We start from the raw sequence: 13,956 nt of genomic DNA on the forward strand, positions 1-13,956 counted from the left end.
TGAGCAGTCATTAATCTTTGAAAGAGAAATATATACAAATTAGTTAATTGCTTAAAAGAGATAAAAATGTATAAAAGAATTTACCTTGAAATATTTTTAATGTACATGTAATGTCCATTTCTACCTTCTTCCAAAAACATCATATTGATATGAAGAGGCTTTTCCACTTCCGATTGAAAAAGCGGTCCAATTATTTCCCTCGTCTCTTCATTATATCCGAATACGTTTAAACTCATATGAGTATTCTTCTTTAAAAAATTTTTTATACATTTTATTTCAAGGGGGAAAGTCAACCCTGTGAAATCTAATATTATTTCATCACTTATACGAATTATCTCCAGCGATATATCAATATTATATGCCGAACATCTTTGCGGCCTGTTAACAATTTTTAAGGCAGAAATCAAAGCCCATTTAAAACAATAATGATCATTTTCGTTACAAACGTTAACTATTGCTTTTTTCGTTAAAAGGAAACGAGGTAGTGGTATGAAAGATGAACCAGCCATCGGTGTATAATGATTCACATTCATTTCCAAGCGAATCAATTTTATAAGAGACCATCCACTATCTCTCTCTTGAAATTCTTGTGTTTTTGAAATTATTTCCATGGTATGTTCATGGAAGATATTTTCTAAGTCAGAATCTTTATTCATGATCGTCATTTTACTTTGAAAACTTTTCATATCAATTTCTTCAGATTCTTCTTTAAAAAGTATATACTCTGCAAACAGTTCAAAGTTTACTTTTGCTGAAGTATAACTTTCTAACAGAATGCTGAGATGAGGTAGCAGGGACAATCCAGCTTCACTCAAGAAACTCTCTGGTAAGATCAAGTCCGATCCATCGTTTACATACATGTAATGTAGTATTCTTCCCTTGAATCCCTCAGAAATTTTTTTGACCCTTCCGTCAAGGGGTTGAATTGCATTTCGCTTATGCAACTCCGAACGGACATGATTTGCCCACTTATTCTTTAGCAAGAAACACTTGCAGGATTGACAAAACTGATTTTGGTTATTCATTTTTATTTTATTCGTTTTGGTAAAATTCTTTTTTCACAATCACTTTTTTCACTTTTACTCAAGTTGTGCTTGACGTAGCAGAGTATCCCACTTCAAGATTATTTTTGGTAGACTAACTATTGTCCTCGATCATTTATAGTGTTTGAAGTGGGCGTGTACGATAATATTGAAGATGAGAGGTGCATACTTAAGATTTTTTTAAATTCAAAAACTAAGGTAATTCTAGTAGGTTATATCGACTATTCATTGGTTAGAAGAGATGAGAAGTATTGATTTTGAAAAATATTTGATACATGTGTAACCAATCGGACACCATCAAATCGATAAAGGAGACACAAAATCATAGAATTAAGGAGAATGTTGGTTAGAAGAGGTCGCACATACTTTGCTGCAGGTGGGAAAGGAAAGGTCATTTTTTATACACACCATCATACTCAGGTAGCCAATAGGGGACAGTTTGGAAAAAATCATTTCGAGTTTGGGAAAAAACAAAGATTTTCATTTGTTGAATTTCGAGAATGCACATTTTTGGGTAAAAGAAGAGGAAAAATCAAAGATTTTCATTTGTTGAATTTCGAGAATGTATATTTTTGGGTAAAAGAAGAAGATGAAAACCTGTAGAAATTTCCTTATAAATCGTGTAAGCATATTTAAAAGGGTAAGACGAGATTGTTGACTTAGATAGACAACATGCATTCAGTTAAAATAAATAACTTTTTGAATGTATTTGACGGAATTCTGTTCAATGCACACTATGTACGGCTCCAGTTCATACAATCAAAACTCTTTGAATGTGAACGAGGTATAAAAACATCTATTCATGGAAATCATATGGACACCTGCGTGTGGAGCAATGATGCAGCCACTGAGGGAGTTGATACTTGTGTATGCCATCGAATTTCGGATTACAAAAGGGAGGCACTCAACATTATGAATAAATACTATAATCTAGAAAAAAGAATGAAAATGATTAAATAACATAATAAAACATGTTCGCAGTACCAAAATAAACTTCTGACTTTTTATTTCGAGTTAAAATTACAGGTACGGAGAATGGAAAATATTTCCTTGACTGAGATATGTCGGCTACTTGCGAGTTGTTGCGCGGTCGTGATTTCAACCCCTATTATGGGAACGTCGTATGAGGTCGTATGAGGTCGTTGGCGTGAGGCCCACGATCTTGTCAATGAGCGTGCGCCTTCTGGGTTGTGCATGTGTCCCTTTTATTGCGGTCAGGTAATTGACAGGTGCGCATGTTCGGGTAGCTCTTGCTTGAATCCCTTTTATGACATGTTTATGACCCATTTGTGGAAAGGAGAGAATCTTAGACAATTTACCAGTTAAACGTTCTGGGGCGGAAACAAAAATGTGTATTTGAAAATATTCCACATCTGAGAATCATTAACTTGTGAGATTTATTTTATTGGGGTTCTTTTGATTTCTAAATTAGTTTTACAATCATAGGAAACATTATTCCCCAACATGATCGGACATGTTCCTCTAAGATAACCATCTTTGAATACTTTGGGTGTGCGACCTTTCACACGTGCACAGCAACACCTGTGATAATGAGGCAAAAGGGTACGTGATCACACCTTTCCCCAACATGATCGGATATGTTCCTCTAAGATAACAACCTTTGGATACTATGGTTGTGCGACCTTTCTCACGTGCACCTTTCTCACCTGACTATTAATTGCACATAATGAGGGGAAGGATACATGATCAATATTGTCACATGGGGATGTGGGGGCGATGGGGGCAATTAAGTATACTCTTTATAGACATGATCGCGACATTTTTATGACTTCAAAGCCCATTAAAATCAGTTAATTTATTGGATTATGCTAATTGTCCCAGAACCCGCATACGTTAATGAGGGGGGGAGGGGGGGCCGGGGGCCATTAATATGCTAATTGTCCCAGAACCCGCGTTTCCCTACTACTACTATATCTCATAGCTCCCATAGGAATAATCGGAAAAAAAATGTTAAAAAACTATATCTTTGGTGTTTTTTAACATAGTTCCTCCTTTCCTTGGAAATATCATTTTTTAATTAGTTTTGAATTTCGAATTAAATTTTATCAAAATCGGAAGACTATATCATATAGCTGCCATAGGAACGATCGTAAAATTGGTGGGAAAATAATATGAAACAAATTATAGCTTCGGTGTTCCTTAACATATAACCTCCTACGCTTGGAAATAACATTTTTTAATTAGTTCTGAATTTCGAATTAAATTTTATCAAAATCGGACGACTATATCATATAGCTGCCAAAGGAATGATCGTAAAATTGGAAATAAAATTTTTTATTTGTTCTGAATTTTTTTGAATTTAATTTTATCAAAATCGGACGACTATATTATGTAGCTGCCATAGGGACGATCGGAAAATTGGTGGGAAAATAATAAGAAACAAATTATAACTTCGGTGTTTTTTTTTTAACATATAACCTCCTACGCTTGTAAATAACATTTTTTAATTCATTCTGAATTTTGAATTTAATTTTATCAAAATTGGACGACTTTATCATATAGCTGCCAAAGGAACGATCGTAAAATTGGAAATAAAATTTTTTATTTGTTCTGGATTTTTTTTGAATTTAATTTTATCAAAATCGGACGACTATATTATGTAGCTGCCATAGGGACGATCGGAAAATTGGTGGGAAAATAATATGAAACAATTTATAGCTTCGGTGTTTTTATACCCTTGTAGAGGGTATAATGATTTCAGTCAGAAGTTTGCAACGTTTCCGACCCCATAAAGAATATATATTCTTGATCAGCATCACTAGACGAGTCGATCTAGCCATGTCCGTCTGTCCGTCTGTCCGTACGTTTCAACGCAAACTAGTCTCTCAGTTTTAAAGCTATCGGGCTGAAACTTTCCCAAAACTCTTATATCTTTTGCAGGTAGTATATAAGTCGGAACCAGCCGGATCGGGCAACTATATCTTATAGCTCCCATAGGAATAATCGGAAAAAAAAATGTTAAAAAATTATATCTTTGGTGTTCTTTAACATATTACCTCCTTTCCTTGGAAATAACATTTTTTAATTAGTTTTGAATTTTGGATTAAATTTTATCAAAATCGGAAGACTATATCATATAGCTGCCATAGGAACGATCGTAAAATTGGTGGGAAAATAATATGAAACAAATTATAGCTTCGGTGTTCCTTAACATATAACCTCCTACGCTTGGAAATAACATTTTTTAATTAGTTCTGAATTTCAAATTTAATTTTATCAAAATCGGACGACTATATCATATAGCTGCCATAGGAACGATCGTAAAATGGTGGGAAAATAATATGAAACAAATTATAGCTTCGGTGTTCCTTAACATATAACCTTCTACGCTTGGAAATAACACTTTTTAATTTGTTCTGAATTTCGGATTTAGTTTTATCAAAATCGGACGACTATATCATATAGCTGCCATAGGAACGATCGGAAAATTGGTAGGAAAATAATATGAAACAAATTATAGCTTCGGTGTTTATTAACATATAACCTCCTACGCTTGGAAATGACATTTTTTAATTAGTTCTGAATTTCGAATTTAATTTTATCAAAATCGGACGACTATATCATATTGCTGCCATAGGAACGATCGGAAAATTGGTAGGAAAATAATATGAAACAAATTATAGCTTCGGTGTTTTTTGACATATTATCTTATACTATATACTTATTTAATAATTATAGCTGCAAGGGTATATAAGCTTCGGCTTGCCGAAGCTAACTTTCTTTCTTGCTTATTTATTCTTTGAAGTCCAGATCCAGGTCCAGATCCTTTTGGGCCAAAGTCACGTTCGGCATATAGTGGGAACGCATCTTTTTGGTAGTTATACCACTTACTCGTAGAGTAAAAGGGTATACTAGATTCGTCGGAAAGTATGTAACAGGCAGAAGGAAGCGTTTCCGACCCCACAAAGTACATATATTCTTAATCAGGATCACTAGCCGAGTCGATCTAGCCATGTCCGTCTGTCCGTCCGGATGAACGCTGAGATCTCGGAAACTATGGGAGCTAGGCTATTGAGATTTGGCGTGCAGATTCCTGAGCTTCTTACGCAGCGCAAGTTTGATTCAGCAATGTGCCACGCCCACTCCAACGCCCACAAGCCGCGCAAAACTGTGGCTCCTACAGTTTTGATGCTAGATAAAAAATTTTAACTGAAATGTATTGTTCTCATCAATACCTATCGATTGATCCAAAAAAAATTTGCCACGCCCACTCTAACGCCCATAACGCTTAAATCTGTATACCGCCGGTAGGTGGCGAATTTTAATCTCTTTTTGCTGCTTGCATATCTCCATTTAGCTGAGTAACGGGTATCTGATAGTCGAGGTACTCGACTAAAGCGTTCTTCCTTGTTTTAATATTCTTTATTTATTGTACTCTGTTGCCAAAAGTTTAAAACTTAAGGTACAGGGAGGAATCGGCCATAGTTGCTGAGACTTTCGGCCGTACTAAATTGTAATTACATGTTTACTTAATAACTAGAAATTTACATATGAATGGGAAGAGAAGGAGATTAACAATTTAAATGAGTTGAAGTAGTTTAGCTGATTTGAGAAAGTTGAGGATTTGTTGAAGATTTTCTAATGAAGGGTTAATTAAGAGATCAGATAGTTTTATATTTGAGTTACTAGGTCTATGTGTTTGAAATGCGGTGCAGTCGTTAAGGATATGTGAGATCGAGATGGCGTCTGTGGTGCAGAATCGGCATTGGCTGTTTATTGGCTCGGAGAATCGGTATTCGTGTGTCAGTTTTGTGTGTCCTAGTCGAAGCCTGATGATTTAAGTAATTTCTTTCTTGGCAAGCTGTAAAGTTGTGCGTTTTTGGCGTATTCGTTGATGCTTATCATCTCTGGGTTAATGTCTTGGTACCAAGGAGATGCTTTCTGTTGTAGGTTTGTATTATTATACCCGTTACTCGTAGAGTAAAAGGGTATACTAGATTCGTCGGAAAGTATGTAACAGGCAGAAGGAAGCGTTTCCGACCCCATAAAGTATATATATTCTTGATCAGGATCACTAGCCGAGTCGATCTAGCCATGTCCGTCTGTCCGTCTGTCCGTCTGTCCGTCTGACCGTCTGTCCGTCTGTCCGTCTGTCCGTCTGTCCGTCTGTCCGTCTGTCCGTCTGTCTGTCCGGATGAACGCTGAGATCTCGGAAACTATGGGAGCTAGGCTATTGAGATTTGGCGTGCAGATTCCTGAGCTTCTTACGCAGCGCAAGTTTGTTTCAGCACAGTGCCACGCCCACTCTAACGCCCACAAACCGCCCAAAACTGTGGCTCCTACAGTTTTGATACTAGAATAAAAATTTTAGCTGAAATGTATTGTTCTCATCAATACCTATCGATTGATCCAAAAAAAAGTTTGCCACGCCCACTTTAACGCCTACAAACCGCGAAAACTTGTGACGCCCACAATTTTCATGCTAGATAAAAAATTTTAACTGAAATGTATTGGTCTCGTCAATACCTATCGATTGGTCCAAAAAAAAAATTTGCCACGCCCACTCTAACGCCCATAACGCTTAAATCTGTATACCGCCGGTAGGTGGCGCATTTTAATCTCGCTTTTCTGCTTGCATATCTCCATTTAGCTGAGTAACGGGTATCTGATAGTCGAGGTACTCGACTATAGCGTTCTTCCTTGTTTTTAATTATATTCGTTTTTAACAGTTTGTTAATGTCCGTGCGGATTAGATTTGGGATGGAAATAAGGGGTGATCTTGTTTCATCTTTCGCTGCTGTGTCGGCGCATTCATTTCCTTTGATCCCAATGTGACTAGGGACCCATAGCAACATGATTTTTGGGGCGAGTTTTATGATTAAGTCCATGTTGTTACAATTAAGGACAGCTTCCAAGGTTGACAGTGAATTGGAGCAAATGCAGGTTTTACCTCTTTTCTTCTCGGCTATTCTAACAGCTTCCAGAATCGCGATTGCCTCTACTGTGTATACTGAGGAGTAAGTTGGTAGGACAGCTTGCTTGACAATTTCTTCTTCTGTGGTAACTGCTAGACCTATTATTTCTTTGTTTTTGGAGCCATCGGTATATAGGAAGGAAAATTTCTTCTTTAAAAGGTTGTCTTTGATGTCCACGAACTTTTTTAGGTAAACATGTTTGTTGGTAGTTGATTTTTTGGCACAGCTTAATTGTATGTCTACTAAGCTTTTGTCCATAAGCCAGGGTGGTTTTATTGATTTGGGCTTCAGAGGAGCTTGGGTTGGAATATCGAGGTTTTGGCAGCTATTAATGCATTGTTTGAAGGATAATAATTGGTGGGAAAATAATGTGAAACAAATTATTGCTTCGGTGTTTTTATACCCTTGCAGAGGGTATAATGATTTCAGTCAGAAGTTTGCAACGCAGTGAAGGAGACGTTTCCGACCCCATAAAGTATATATATTCTTGATCAGCATCACTAGACGAGTCGATCTAGCTATGTCCGTCTGTCCGTCTGTCCGTCTGTCCGTCCGTTTCTACGCAAACTAGTCTCTCAGTTTTAAAGCTATCGGGCTGAATCTTTCCCAAAAGTCTTATATCTTTTGCAGGTAGTATATAAGTCGGAACCAGCCGGATCGGACAACTATTTCTTATAGCTCCCATAGGAATAATCGGAAAAAAAAATGTTAAAAAATTATATCTTTGGTGTTTTTTAACATATTACCTCCTTTCCTTGGAAATAACATTTGTTAATTAGTTTTGAATTTCGAATTAAATTTTATCAAAATCGGAAGACTATATCATATAGCTGCCATAGGAACGATCGTAAAATTGGTGGGAAAATAATATGAAACAAATTATAGCTTCGGTGTTCCTTAACATATAACCTCCTACGCTTGGAAATAACATTTTTTAATTAGTTCTGAGTTTCGAATTAAATTTTATCAAAATCGGACGACTATATCATATAGCTGCCATAGGAACGATCGTAAAATCGGTGGGAAAATAATATGAAACAAATTATAACTTCGGTGTTTTTTTTTAACATATAACCTCCTACGCTTGTAAATAACATTTTTTAATTCATTCTGAATTTCGAATTTAATTTTATCAAAATCGGACGACTATATCTAATAGCTGCCAAAGGAACGATCGTAAAATTGGAAATAAAATTTTTAATTTGTTCTGAATTTCTTTGAATTTAATTTTATCAAAATCGGACGACTATATTATATAGCTGCCATAGGGACGATCGGAAAATTGGTGGGAAAATAATATGAAACAAATTATAGCTTCGGTGTTCCTTAACATATAACCTCCTACGCTTGGAAATAAAATTTTTTAATTAGTTCTGAATTTCAAATTTAATTTTATCAAAATCGGACGACTATATCATATAGCTGCCATAGGAACGATCGTAAAATTGGTGGGAAAATAATATGAAACAAATTATAGCTTCGGTGTTCCTTAACATGTAACCTCCTACGCTTGGAAATAACATTTTTTAATTAGTTCTGAATTTCAAATTTAATTTTATCAAAATCGGACGACTATATCATATAGCTGCCATAGGAACGATCTTAAAATTGGTGGGAAAATAATATGAAACAAATTATAGCTTCGGTGTTCCTTAACATATAACCTTCTACGCTTGGAAATAACATTTTTTAATTTGTTCTGAATTTCGAATTTAATTTTATCAAAATCGGACGACTATATCATATAGCTGCCATAGGAACGATCGGAAAATTGGTAGGAAAATAATATGAAACAAATTATAGCTTCGGTGTTTTTTGACATATTATCTTATACTATATATTTATTTAATAATTATAGCTGCAAGGGTATATAAGCTTCGGCTTGCCGAAGCTAACTTTCTTTCTTGTTTATTTATTCTTTGAAGTCCAGATCCAGGTCCAGATCCTTTTGGACCAAAGTCACGGTCGCCATATAGTGAGAACGCATCTTTTTGGTAGTTATACCACTTACTCGTAGAGTAAAAGGGTATACTAGATTCGTCGGAAAGTATGTAACAGGCAGAAGGAAGCGTTTCCGACCCCACAAAGTACATATATTCTTGATCAGGATCACTAGCCGAGTCGATCTAGCCATGTCCGTCTGTCCGTCTGTCCGTCTGTCCGTCTGTCTGTCTGTCCGTCTGTCCGTCTGTCTGTCCGGATGAACGCTGAGATCTCGGAAACTATGAGAGTTAGGCTATTGAGATTTGGCGTACAGATTCCTGAGCTTCTTACGCAGCGCAAGTTTGTTTCAGTAGACTGCCACGCCCACTCTAACGCCCACAAACCGCCCAAAACTGAAACTCCTACAGTTTTGATGCTAGATAGAAAATTTTAACTGAAATGTATTGTTCTCATCAATACCTATCGATTGACTTAAAAAAAAGTTTGCCACGCCCACTTAAACGCCCACAAACCGCGAAAACCTGTGACGCCCACAATTTGGATGCTAGATGAAAAATTTGAACTGAAATGTATTGGTGTCGTCAATACCTATCGATTGATCCAAAAATAAATTTGCCACGCCCACTCTAACGCCCATAACGCTTAAATCTGTCTACCGCCGGTAGGTGGCGCATTTTAATTTCGCTTTGCTGCTTGCATATCTCCATTTCCCTTTGAGTAACGGGTATCTGATAGTCGAGGTACTCGACTATAGCGTTCTTCCTTGTTTTATATTTGAGTTACTAGGTCTATGTGTTTGAAATGCGGTGCAGTCGTTAAGGATATGTGAGATCGAGATGGCGTCTGTGGTGCAGAATCGGCATTGGCTGTTTATGGGCTCGGAGAATCGGTATTCGTGTGTCAGTTTTGTGTGTCCTAGTCGAAGCCTGATGATTTTAGTAATTTCTTTCCTTGGCAAGCTGTAAAGTTGTGCGTTTTTGGCGTATTCGTTGATCCTTATCATCTCTGGGTTAATGTCTTGGTACCAAGGAGATGCTTTCTGTTGTAGGTTTGTATTATTTTTAAGTATATTTGTTTTTAACAGTTTGTTAATGTCCGTGCGGTTTAGATTTGGGATGGAAATAAGGGGTGATCTTGTTTAATCTTTCGCTGCTGTGTCGGCGCATTCATTTCCTTTGATCCCAATGTGACTAGGGACCCATAGCAACATGATTTTTGGGGCGAGTTTTATGATTAAGTCCATGTTGTTACAATTAAGGACAGCTTCCAAGGTTGACAGTGAATTGGAGCAAATGCAGGTTTTAATCTCTTTTTGCTGCTTGCATATCTCCATTTAGCTGAGTAACGGGTATCTGATAGTCGAGGTACTCGACTAAAGCGTTCTTCCTTGTTTTAATATTCTTTATTTATTGTACTCTGTTGCCAAAAGTTTAAAACTTAAGGTACAGGGAGGAATCGGCCATAGTTGCTGAGACTTTCGGCCGGACTAAATTGTAATTACATGTTTACTTAATAACTAGAAATTTACATATGAATGGGAAGAGAAGGAGATTAACAATTTAAATGAGTTGAAGTAGTTTAGCTGATTTGAGAAAGTTGAGGATTTGTTGAAGATTTTCTAATGAAGGGTTAATTAAGAGATCAGATAGTTTTATATTTGAGTTACTAGGTCTATGTGTTTGAAATGCGGTGCAGTCGTTAAGGATATGTGAGATCGAGATGGCGTCTGTGGTGCAGAATCGGCATTGGCTGTTTATTGGCTCGGAGAATCGGTATTCGTGTGTCAGTTTTGTGTGTCCTAGTCGAAGCCTGATGATTTTAGTAATTTCTTTCTTGGCAAGCTGTAAAGTTGTGCGTTTTTGGCGTATTCGTTGATGCTTATCATCTCTGGGTTAATGTCTTGGTACCAAGGAGATGCTTTCTGTTGTAGGTTTGTATTATTTTTAAGTATATTCGTTTTTAACAGTTTGTTAATGTCCGTGCGGATTAGATTTGGGATGGAAATAAGAGGTGATCTTGTTTCATCTTTCGCTGCTGTGTCGGCGCATTCATTTCCTTTGATCCCAATGTGACTAGGGACCCATAGCAACATGATTTTTGGGGCGAGTTTTATGATTAAGTCCATGTTGTTACAATTAAGGACAGCTTCCAAGGTTGACAGTGAATTGGAGCAAATGCAGGTTTTACCTCTTTTCTTCTCGGCTATTCTAACAGCTTCCAGAATCGCGATTGCCTCTACTGTGAATACTGAGGAGTAAGTTGGTAGGACAGCTTGCTTGACAATTTCTTCTTCTGTGGTAACTGCTAGACCTATTATTTCTTTGTTTTTGGAGCCATCGGTATATAGGAAGGAAAATTTCTTCTTTAAAAGGTTGTCTTTGATGTCCACGAACTTTTTTAGGTAAACATGTTTGTTGGTAGTTGATTTTTTGGCACAGCTTAATTGTATGTCTACTAAGCTTTTGTCCATAAGCCAGGGTGGTTTTATTGATTTGGGCTTCAGAGGAGCTTGGGTTGGAATATCGAGGTGTTGGCAGCTATTAATGCATTGGTTGATGGTAGAGTTTCTGTATTTTTTATTTTTGTTTTTGGAGATCCGTTGTATGATTTGGTTGAGCGGGGTGTCTTTGGCCTGAAGGATAGTGTGGATTGATTTTGCTTTTAGGTATTCGGTTCTATTTTCTATTGATTGGATGTTTGCTTCAAGGTAGAAGTTATTTGTTGGCGTAGAGCAGAAGGCTCCTAATGATGTTTGAAGTGCGGAATTTAGTAGGGTTCTGATTGGTTTTAGAGTAGATTTCTTTGACGTGCCGTATATAGAAAGGGCGTAATTTATCTTGGAAATGCATAGGCTTTTTGCGATTTCGATTAAGGTATGTGGGTGGCTATTGTATTTTCCGCTGGATAAGCATTTTATTATGTTTAGGGACTTGTCTATTGATTTTTGTAGTTTCTTAATGTGGGGCTTAAATTTATATCTGTGGTCAAAATGTAGTCCTAATAACGACAGTTCCGTAACAGTTTTGATGGTCGTATCTTGTGTTGATACCTGGCATGAGCAGGCTCTCTTCCTGCATATATAAATGTGCTTGCATTTTTAAAAAAAAGAGAGCATTGCTCCTGATTTTTGGCACCAAGCGTTAATTTCGTTAAATAGGTTTTTTAAGTTGATCGACACATTTTTGTCTCGTTTTAAATTGATAAATATGTTAAAGTCATTGGCGTATGCTGTGTGGGAAAGGTTTTTGTGATTGTCTATAATATCGGAGAGGCTGTTGAATGCGATAAGAAAAAGTATAACCGAGAGTGGGGATCCTTGCGGTAGTTTTAATACTCTTTATTTGTATTCTTTATTTGTATTCAGGAGCAGCATTAATGCCGCTTCCAACGTCAAGTTGTTTCTGATTTCACAATTTGCCTTAGGTTGTAAGTATGCCTAAGTCTCGTAGCTGAGCTGCCTACAGTTGGACGGCAGAGAGACGGCTATGTATATCTTATGTATATCAAGCGTATTTAATTATGCTCTCTTTAGCTGGAGCGTGAGGGTATATGTATATACTTGAGTTTGGCTGAGCGGCCGGCGTGTGCAACAGAATGTTGACACTTGCACTTTCTGTGAGCGCGCCGATCGACTCATGTTTCGGCCACTTAGGTTTTTGACCGGGCCTTTGTTTATGTAAACACTGCAACAAGGTGTTACAGTGAGTATAATAATCTGTTTCTGCAGAAAATTTACTTATTGCATTACATCTATTTTACAAGTTTTCTACCTATTTTTGTGTATGGTTTTCAGGCCACACTCTAATCGGGCAACTTTTATGTCGCTCAATTTTAGACATTTGGTTTATATAACAAATGGAAAAATATGCATCGAGTGCAATTAAAAAAAATTTTGCAACGCAGTGCAGAGGAAAAAAAATGCGCTCTTGGTAGCGCTGTCGGTTTACTTTTCCTTGGTCTGGCTTGGTGCGCCCGACGGTACCGGTGCTGGCTGCACAGGCTGTACTTCTATGGTGGGGCACCGGTGCTGGCTGCACAGGTTGTTACTTCTTTGGTGGGGCATTGGTGTTGGCTGCACAGGTATACTCGCAATGGTGGGAGTACAGTGGTCCCTCGCAGTCATTCGGGCACGTCTTCTTCAGCTTTGGAATGGCAACTATTTTTGGAGGAGGCAATGTTTTTATAGTTTTGGCAATATTTGGAATTACAGGGTAGGTGGATGTGTGTGTGGCTGTGGTCTGATTTTTACGTACTGTTTGCAAAGTTTTTATGTGTTCAACTTCGGCATGTATTTTTACCGAGTTGTTCCAACTTATCGCATTGCCGCTGTTCAGCAGCTTCAGTAGTTCAGCCTTTCTGGCTTTTAATCTTTTTACCACGCCACTATGATTTGCACACATCACCCTCTACTCACTGCGTTTCTTCTTTTTGTTCTTGTTATTGTAGTGTAAGCTGTTGTTGTTGCCTTTGTTGCTGTCTTCTTATTCTTTGAAGTCCAGATCCAGGTCCAAATCCTTTTGGACCAAAGTCACGGTCGCCATATAGTGAGAACGCATCTTTTTGGTAGTTTTAATATTCTTTATTTGTATTCTTTATTTGTATTCAGGAGCAGCATTAATGCCGCTTCCAACGTCAAGTTGTTTCTGATTTCACAATTTGCCTTAGGTTGTAAGTATGCCTAAGTCTCGTAGTTGGACGGCAGAGAGACGGCTATGTATATCTTATGTATATCAAGTGTATTTAATTATGCTCTCTTTAGCTGGAGCGTTAGGGTATATGTATGTACTTGAGTTTGGCTGAGCGGCCGGCGTGTGCAACAGAGTGCTGACACTTGCACTTTCTGTGAGCGCGCCGATCGACTCATGTTTCGGCCACTTAGGTTTTTGACCGGGCCTTTGTTTATGTAAACACTGCAACAAAGTGTTACAGTGTGTTTGCATCAAGTACTCTTGGTATAGTAGATATTCAATATAAGTGCATACTACAATGGTCAGCAGAGCTTCTTAAGGGACTGTCGAGCAATTCTAACACTT

This window comes from Drosophila suzukii, unplaced genomic scaffold, assembly GCF_043229965.1.
Source record: "Drosophila suzukii unplaced genomic scaffold, CBGP_Dsuzu_IsoJpt1.0 scf_25, whole genome shotgun sequence".
Taxonomy (NCBI): Eukaryota; Metazoa; Arthropoda; class Insecta; order Diptera; family Drosophilidae; genus Drosophila; species Drosophila suzukii.